The sequence below is a fragment of the Colobus angolensis genome, unplaced genomic scaffold (genome assembly GCF_000951035.1).
Source record: "Colobus angolensis palliatus isolate OR3802 unplaced genomic scaffold, Cang.pa_1.0 Scaffold21, whole genome shotgun sequence".
NCBI lineage: Eukaryota > Metazoa > Chordata > Mammalia > Primates > Cercopithecidae > Colobus > Colobus angolensis.
Genome location: NW_012115266.1, coordinates 8,277,592 through 8,285,690, shown reverse-complemented (window position 1 = coordinate 8,285,690; position 8,099 = coordinate 8,277,592). Strand labels below are relative to the sequence as shown.

Sequence of the window (8,099 nt, the reverse complement as noted above, 5' to 3'; positions counted from 1 at the left end):
CCAGGGAGAGGGCGCGGGAGGCTTCTGTCATTGTCCAGAATGGAGTCGCAGCCGTGGAGACGGAGGTGGAGGTGGAGGTGGGCGAGGTGGAAAGATTCCAGAGATATTTGGGGGAAAGCTTCCCCCTAGCCAGTGGTCCCAAAACCTGGCTGTGCACCCAAATTCCCTAGGCAGATTTTAAAAAACAGGTTTCTGGGCTCTACTCAAGATGCACTTAAATGGGATCTCAGGGGCTACAGCCAGAATCTGTTTTTTCTTGTTTTGTTTTTTGTTTCTTTTTCTTTAGACGGAGTCTCACTCTGTCGCCCAGGCTGGAGTACAGTGTCTCACTGCAACCTCTGCATCCTGGATTCAAGTGATTCTCCTGCCTCATCCTCTCGAGTAGCTAGGATTACAGGTATCTGCCACTATGCCCAGCTAATTTTTTGTATTTTTAGTAGAGATGGGATTTCACCATGTTGGCCAGGCTGGTCTTGAACTCCTGACCTGGTAATTCGCCTGCCTCAGACTCCCAAAGTGCTGGGATCACAGCTGTGAGCCACAGTGCCTAGCCCAGAATCTGTTTTTTCTTTTAAATTATCATTATGAGGCTGGGCATGGTGGCTCACGCCTATAATCCAGTACTTTGGGAGGCTGAGGCGGGTGGATCACCTGAGGTGTGGAGTTCGAGACCAGCCTGGCCAAAATGGTGAAACCGTGTCTCTACTAAAAATACAAAAATTAGCCGGATGTGGTGGCACACACCTGTAATCTCAGCTACTCAGGAGGCTAAGGCTTGAACCTGGGAGGCGGAGGCTGCGGTGAGTCGAGAGCCACTGAGTCACTGCACTCCAGCGTGGGCAACAGAGCAAGTCTCTATCATTTTGGTGGAAAAAAAAAGAACATATAACATAAAATTTATCATCTTAACCATCTTTAAGTGGACAGTTGAGTAGTGTTAAGTATATTCACATCATTGTAAAGCAGACCTCCAGAACTTTTTCATCTTGCAAATCTGAAACTCTATACCCATTAAACAACAGTTTTCCATTCTCCCTCCCAACCAGCCCCTGGGCAACCAGCATTCTACTTCTGTTTCTATGGATTTGACTGCTTTAGATACTTCATATAAGGGAGTCATACAGGATCTGTCTTTTCGTGACTCAGAATCTGTATTTTTAAAAAATTCAGTCGTCACAGTGGCTCACGCCTGTAATCCCAGCACTTTGGGAGGCCGAGGCAGGTGGATCACTTGAGGTTAGGAGTTCAAGACCAGTCTGGCCAACATGGTTAAACCCCGTCTCTACTAAAAATACAAAAATTAGCCGGGTGCAGAGGTTCCAGTGAGCCAAGATCGTGCCACTGCACTCCAGCCTGGGTGACAGACCGAGACTCCATCTCAAAAAACAAACAAGCAAACAAAAAACGAATCGCCAGGTACTTCTGACGCAGCTGGTGTGTGGTCTGCAGTTTGGGAACCACTGTCCACCTGGCTCAAGCTGAAAGGTACCCTCTGCCTGTGTCTTTCCTCTTAGGAGCAAAATCAGATCCTAGCACCCCCAGAACCTGGGGTGGGGGTTTCCTTTTGACCTCTGGGGAGAATTTTCTCCTAGACAGGCTTCTCTCAAAGTCTACTAGAGTCAGATCAGGTAGTAACTCCACACCCCACATTATTATTAATGTTCATGACCTACATTTATATCATGTTTTAGATGCTGCTACTCAAAGCGTGGCCTCGCATTCCTTGGAGCTGATTAGAAATGCAGGGTCTCGGGCCACCCCCACGGCTGAATCCGAATCAGCGCATTAAGAAGTTCCTCGGGGAATTCGTGTGCGCGGTGCATTGCAGCGTGGGAGCACAGCTCCAGGGTTACAGAGTGGCATCTGGCGGGAGTTGGGGGAGGGAGGCCTGACCCCAGAGAGGAGAGGTAGCAGGAGAGGTAGCTGAGAGGCTGGGAGGCGGCCCATGCTGATGTGAGCCTGGTTTTGTCTCTCTCATCCCACTGCCTCAGTTCCCATTAAACGAAGCTGTCCCCACGGACCTGTCAACGGCCTCCTGGTGGCTTAGTCCCTGGACCTCCATCACAAGTAGCCCTCCCAGGCCTCAGCCACCAATTCCCAGGGCCGCCTGGCTATGGGAAGATGGGTCTGTGCTTGGCTTTCTTATTCCACAGCTCGGCCTGCCACAAACCCTTCCGGCAGGGCACCTGTTCTTGTGACATCCCAGGAAATCCCATCCGTTTGCACTAGTCGCAACGGCTTATTGGGCACTTACTAAATGCCAGGGACTGAGAAAAGGACTCTGCAGGCACCAGGTCATTTGGTCCTCACAAAACCCCATGAGGATGCTGCAAATATTATCTGCATTTGGCAGACAAGGAAACCAAGGCTCAGAAAAGTAAAATAACTTGTACAAGCTCCCATAATTAATAAGTGCTCAAGGTGGGATTTGAACTCTTGTCGGTCTGCCGGGCCTGAGTCCTTAACTAGAATACCTCCATTTTTGCTGTTTTTATGGAGGACACTGAAGTTCAGTTTTGCAATCTGCCCAGGGTCATATGGCTGTTAAGTGCTGGACCTGGGGCTTGAACTCAGGATGGTGTATTCCCAAACCTCAAATTCTTAACTGCTGGGCTGGTTTCTTTATCCCAGGGGTCCCCAGCTCCCAGGTTGTGGACTGGTACTGGTCTGTGGCCTGTTAGGAACTGGGCCAGACATCATGGGGTGAGTGGAGGGCAAGTGAGAGAAGCTTCATCTGTATTTACAGCCACTCCCCATCACTCTCATTACTGCCTGAGTGCCGCCTCCTGTTAGATCAGCAGCAGCAGTAGATTCTCAGGTGCACGAACCTTACTGTGAACTGTACATGTGAGGGATCTACATTATGCACTCTTTTTTTTTTTTTTTTGAGGCAGAGTTTCGCTTTTGGTGCCCAGGCTGGAGTGCAATGACGCTATCTCGGCTCACTACAACCTCCGCTTCCTGGGTTCAAGCAATTCTCCTGCCTCAGCCTCCCGAGAAGCTGGGATTACAGGCGCTTGCCACCATGTCTGGCTAATTTTGTATTTGTTTTTAGTAGAGATGGGGTTTCTGTATGTTGGTCAGGCTGGTGTCAAACTCCTGACCTCAGCTGATCCACCCACCTCAGCCTCCCAGAGTGCTGGGATTACAGGTGTGAGCCACCGCTCCTGTTCTTATGCACTCCTTATACAGGTCCCTGATGCCAAAAAGTTTGGGGACCACTGCTTTACCCCATGTTACAGATGGGGGAGCTGAGACAGAGATGCTGAGCAAGTCAGCCTGGGTGTGTGAGGGTCCTAGTGCTGTTCTGTCCACTCCAATTCCAGCCGCCTGGGCTCACTCTGGCATCAACCTTCTCTGTCTGGGCTACCTCAGCAATAACCAGCACTGGGGGCTGAGTAATCCCCGCCCTGTGGGAGGCTGAGGCCGGAGGATCTTTTGAGTCTAAGGCTTCAAGACTAGTCTGGGCAACACAGCAAGACCTTGTCTCTACAAAAGATATAAAAATTAGCCAGGCGTAGTGGTGTGTACTTGTGGTCCCAGCTACTTGGGAGGCTGAGGTGAGAGGACGGCCTGAGTCTGGGTGGTTGAGGCTGCAGTGAGCCGTGATGGTGCTACTGCACTCTAGCCTGCACGACAGAGTGAGATCTTGTCTCAATAAATAAGTGAATGAAACCAGCACTGATGAACCAGAGTCCTTGGAGCCACACCTGCAGCTTAGGATGCCCAGGAGCAGGCCAGGTGCGGGGGCTCTTGCCTGTAATCCCAACACTTTGGGAGGCCGAGGCAGGCAGATCACGAGGTTAGGAGTTCGAGACCCGCCTCGAACTAAAAATACAAAATAGAGTCAATAGATAATAGAGTCAAACCCTGTCTCTACTAAAAATACAAAAATTAGCCAGGCATGGTGGCACGTGCCTGTAGTCCCAGCTACTCAGGAGGCTGAGGCAGGAGAAACACTTGAACCCAGGAGGTGGAGGTTGCAATGAGCCGAGACTGCGCCACCACACTCCAGCCTGGGCAACAGAGAGAGACTGTCTCAAAAAAAAAAGAAAAAAAAAAGAAAAAGAAAAAAAGAATGCTCAGGAGCTCAGCACAGTGGGGAGAAATGGAGACGGACACTTCTTGGCCCCACAGCTCCATGCCCCAAGTGGGGAGCCGACTGCACACCTGGCCACAGGAGGTGGTGGAAATGGGAACTGACAGTGTGGGTGGAGCTTCTCACCCCCCTAGGCACTGCCAGGAGCCCACCACAGCTGGGATGGTGGCCAGGGCAGGATGAGGGTTGCAGAGCTCCTGGGATGGCCCTTGGCCAGCCGGGCAGGGAGCGGAGGGTCTGTGGGCTCCTCATTAGCTCTACAACTGCAGGTGAGTTGCTGAACTTCCCCAGACTTCCCGCCTCATCTATAATATGCCTCATCTATAATTTTTTTTTTTTTGAGACGGAGTCTTGCTCTATTGCCCAGGCTGTAGTGCAGTGGCACAATCTCGGCTCACTGGCAACCTCCGCCTCCTGGGTTCAAGTGATTCTCCTGCCTCAGCCTCCCAAGTAGCTGGGATTACAGGCATCTGCCACCACACCCAGCTCATTTTTGTATTTTTAGTAGAGACAGGGTTTCCCCATGTTGGTCAGGCTGGTCTCGAATTCCTGACCTCAGGTGATCCACCTGCCTTAGCCTCCCAAAGTGCTGGGATTACAGGTGTGAGCCATGGTGCCTGGCTTACAATGGCTTCTTGTATGGCTGAGAGCCTTCAGAGCGTCACATATCTAAAGTGCCTAGCACCCAGTTCACATTATCACATGGGCTGGCCAAATCTAAGAGAGGCAATTTACACCTGGCTCCTGTCAAGGACAGGTGAATTATACAGTATATAGGAAAAATATGCAGTGCCGGCTACACAGTAAGCTGTATGTCAGTAACAGGTATTATCATTATTAGGAACAGGGACAGCTACATACTTTGCAGAGCCCAGTGCAAAATGAACTTGCGGGGCCCTTGCTCACACATCATGAAGAATTTCAAGGTGGCGACAGCAGAGCATTAAATCAAGCTCGAGCCCTTTGGAGGGTAGGGCCCTCTGCAGCTGCAAAGGCTGCACAACCATGAGGCTGCCTGTGCTTGGGACACAGGGCACCAGAATCTTTTTTTTTTTTTTTTGAGATGGAGTCTCGCTCTGTCACCCAGGCTGGAGTGCAGTGGAGCAATCTCGGCTCACTGCAAGCTCCGTCTCCCAGGTTCACGCCATTCTCCTGCTTCAGCCTCCCGAGTAGCTGGGACTACAGGCACCCGTCACCACACCCGGCTAATTGGTTTTTGTATTTTTAGTAGAGTCGGGGTTTCACCATGTTAGCCAGCCAGGATGGTCTTGATCTCCTGACCTCATGATCCACCCGCCTCGGCCTCCCAAAATGTTGAGATTACAGGTGTGAGCCACCGTGCCCGGCCCAGAATCTTTATAAAGGGCTCAGCTGTCTGTCCTTGGGAGGGTTGCTTGTCTGCTCAATGCTGGCAATGAGTGAGGCTTTGGTTTCCATGCCTCCCATGGTCTCCAGATTACTCTGGGAGAGCCCCTTATGACCTAGGAACTCCTAATAGCTGCTGCTCAGCCCAGCCCCAGATACATCTGTCTGGAATAAGAGAACAGGATCCTTGAGTGTGAGGGCAGAAGACCCTTTGAGGTCATCCCCTTCCCACTCCAAAATGGGGAGGACCTGCCAAGAACATATGGGACCCAGTGATGGGGCAGGACGAAGACCCCAGCCTCTGACTCCCAGCCTGGGAGCCCCATCTGGAAGAAGCAGCTCAGGCCTGATGAGGACGCCAGGGCTCCATGGCAGGAAGAGGGTGTGCTGGGGAGAAGGGGTGTGGGGAGGACAGTGCCACACCTGTCAGCCTGGGCTGTCCCTGGAGGAGGAGAGGGAGGAGTTTTTGTTCTCTTGGCTTCTCTGTGTTTTTTTGCAGTGGCACAAATTGCTTCTGTAATAACAGGAAAAAACGATCAACGAACCTTCATTTAAGAAAAAGCACAGTGTTCTCATGGGAACCAAGAAGACAAGGCCTTAATGCAAAGTATATTCTGAGAGAAGAAAACAAGAAAAACAGAGACGATTGGATTACAGCAATTGCTCTTATAACTCCTCCCCGCCCACCCCCTCGATGAGAAGCTGGTTTGAAGGACTGAGTATCAAATCCCTGCTGAGCTCGGAGGTTCCAGGTGTGGATGGGGTGTGGGGACCACGTATGTGTCAGTGTGCGTGGGTGTGACTATGTGAGCAACTGGGTGTGTGAGATTCAGGCCCAGTCGGCTTGTCCAGAAGCCAGGCCTGAGATGTCCTGGGGGTGCTAACAGGAGTAGAGAGATCCCAAAGGAACACAGGCTTTGAAACGAGGCAGAATTGAGTTGGAGTCCCAACCCCACCAACCCCACCTCTCTTCACCCCCCCAGGCAGCGTAGAAAACAACGCCTGCCTCTCTCCAGGCGTCCTCGTGGAAGTGACAGAGTCTTTAAACCCTGCGTAGCAATCCCTGACGCACCACCGTGATGCCTAGGGAATACAGGGCAACCTGGATACCCAACCACTTCCTTAAGATCATCCAACTATTAGACGATTATCCTAAATGTTTCGTCGTGGGAGCAGACTATGTGGGCTCCAGGCAGATGCAGCAGATCCGCATGTCTCTCCGTGGGAAGGCCGTGGTGCTGATGGGCAAGAACGCCATGATGCGCAAGGCCCTCTGAGGGCACCTGGAAAACAGCCCAGCTCTGGAGAAACTGCTGCCTTGTTTCCGCGGGAATGTGGGCTTTGCGTTCACCAAGGAGGACCTCACTGAGATCACAGACATGCTACTGGCCAGCAAGGTGCCAGCTGCCACCCATGCTGGTGCCATTACCCCATGTGAAGTCACTGTGCCAGCCCAGAATACTGGTCTGGGGCCCGAGAAAACCTCCTTTTTCCACACTTTAGGTATCACCACTAAAATCTCCAGGGGCACCATTGAAATCCTGAGTGATGTGCAGCTGATCAAGATGGGGGACAAAGTGGGAGCCAGTGAAGCTAAGCTGCTGACCATGCTCAACATCTCCCCCTTCTCCTTTGGGCTGGTCATCCAGCAGGTGTTTGACAATGGCAGTATCTACAGCCCTGAAGTGCTTAACATCACAGAGGAAACCACATTCTCACTTCCTGGAGTGTGTCCGCAATATTGCCAGTGTTTGTCTGCAGATCGGGTACCCAACTGTTGCATCAGTGCCCCATTCTATCATCAACGGGTCCAAAGGAGTCGTGGCCTTGTCTGTGGAGACTGATGACACCTTCCCGCTTGCTGAAAAGGTCAAGGCCTTCTTGGCTGATCCATCTGCCTTTGTGGCTGCTCCCCCTGTGGCCGCTGCCACCATGGCTGCTCCTGCTGCTGCTGGTGCAGCCCCAGCTAAGGTTGAAGCCAAGGAAGAGTCGGAGGAGTCGGATGAGGATATGGGATTTGGTCTCTTTGACTAATCACCAAAAAAGCAACCAACTTAGCCAGCTTTATTTGCAAAACAAAGAAATAAAGGCTTATTTAAAAAAAAAAAGAAAGAAAGAAAGAAAAGAAAAAGAAAATAAAACATCTGCTTCCACGGTTGTGGCAGTGGGGTTTAAAGAAAAGGAGCAGACAGAAAGAGCACACAGTAGTGAAGCACATCCCCAGCCTCTTAGAGGCCATGACAGCCTCAGAGCAGGCAGAAGGAGCACACAGTAGGTGTTCGGCCAGTGTGAAGCCCCCAGCCCCTGACAGGCCACGACAGCCTCAGAGCAGGCAGAAAGAACACACAGTAGGTGTTCAGCCAGCGTGAAGCCTCCAGCCCCTGACAGGCCATGACAGCCTCAGAGCAGGCAGAAAGAGCACACAGTAGGTGTTCAGCCAGCGTGAAGCAGGCCCCCAGCCCCTGACAGGCTATGGCAGCCTGAGGCAGGACCTCATGGTGATCTGTAACCTGACCCCAGAGGAGGACAGCAGGGAGGACGAATGGCACCCCGGGAGGCCAGAGCCTGGCGTCCCACCCTGTTACCCTCGTGCCCAGTGTCCAGGGGCTGCGGGTTAGCCATGGCCTGCCGCGGG

At 51.9% G+C, this 8,099-nt stretch overlaps 1 pseudogene; it reads left to right on the top strand.

Moving 5' to 3' along the window:
* Window positions 1-6,287: 6,287 nt before the first annotated feature.
* On the top strand, window positions 6,288-7,571 carry LOC105512295 (annotated as a pseudogene).
* The last annotated feature ends 528 nt before the right edge of the window (window positions 7,572-8,099 follow it).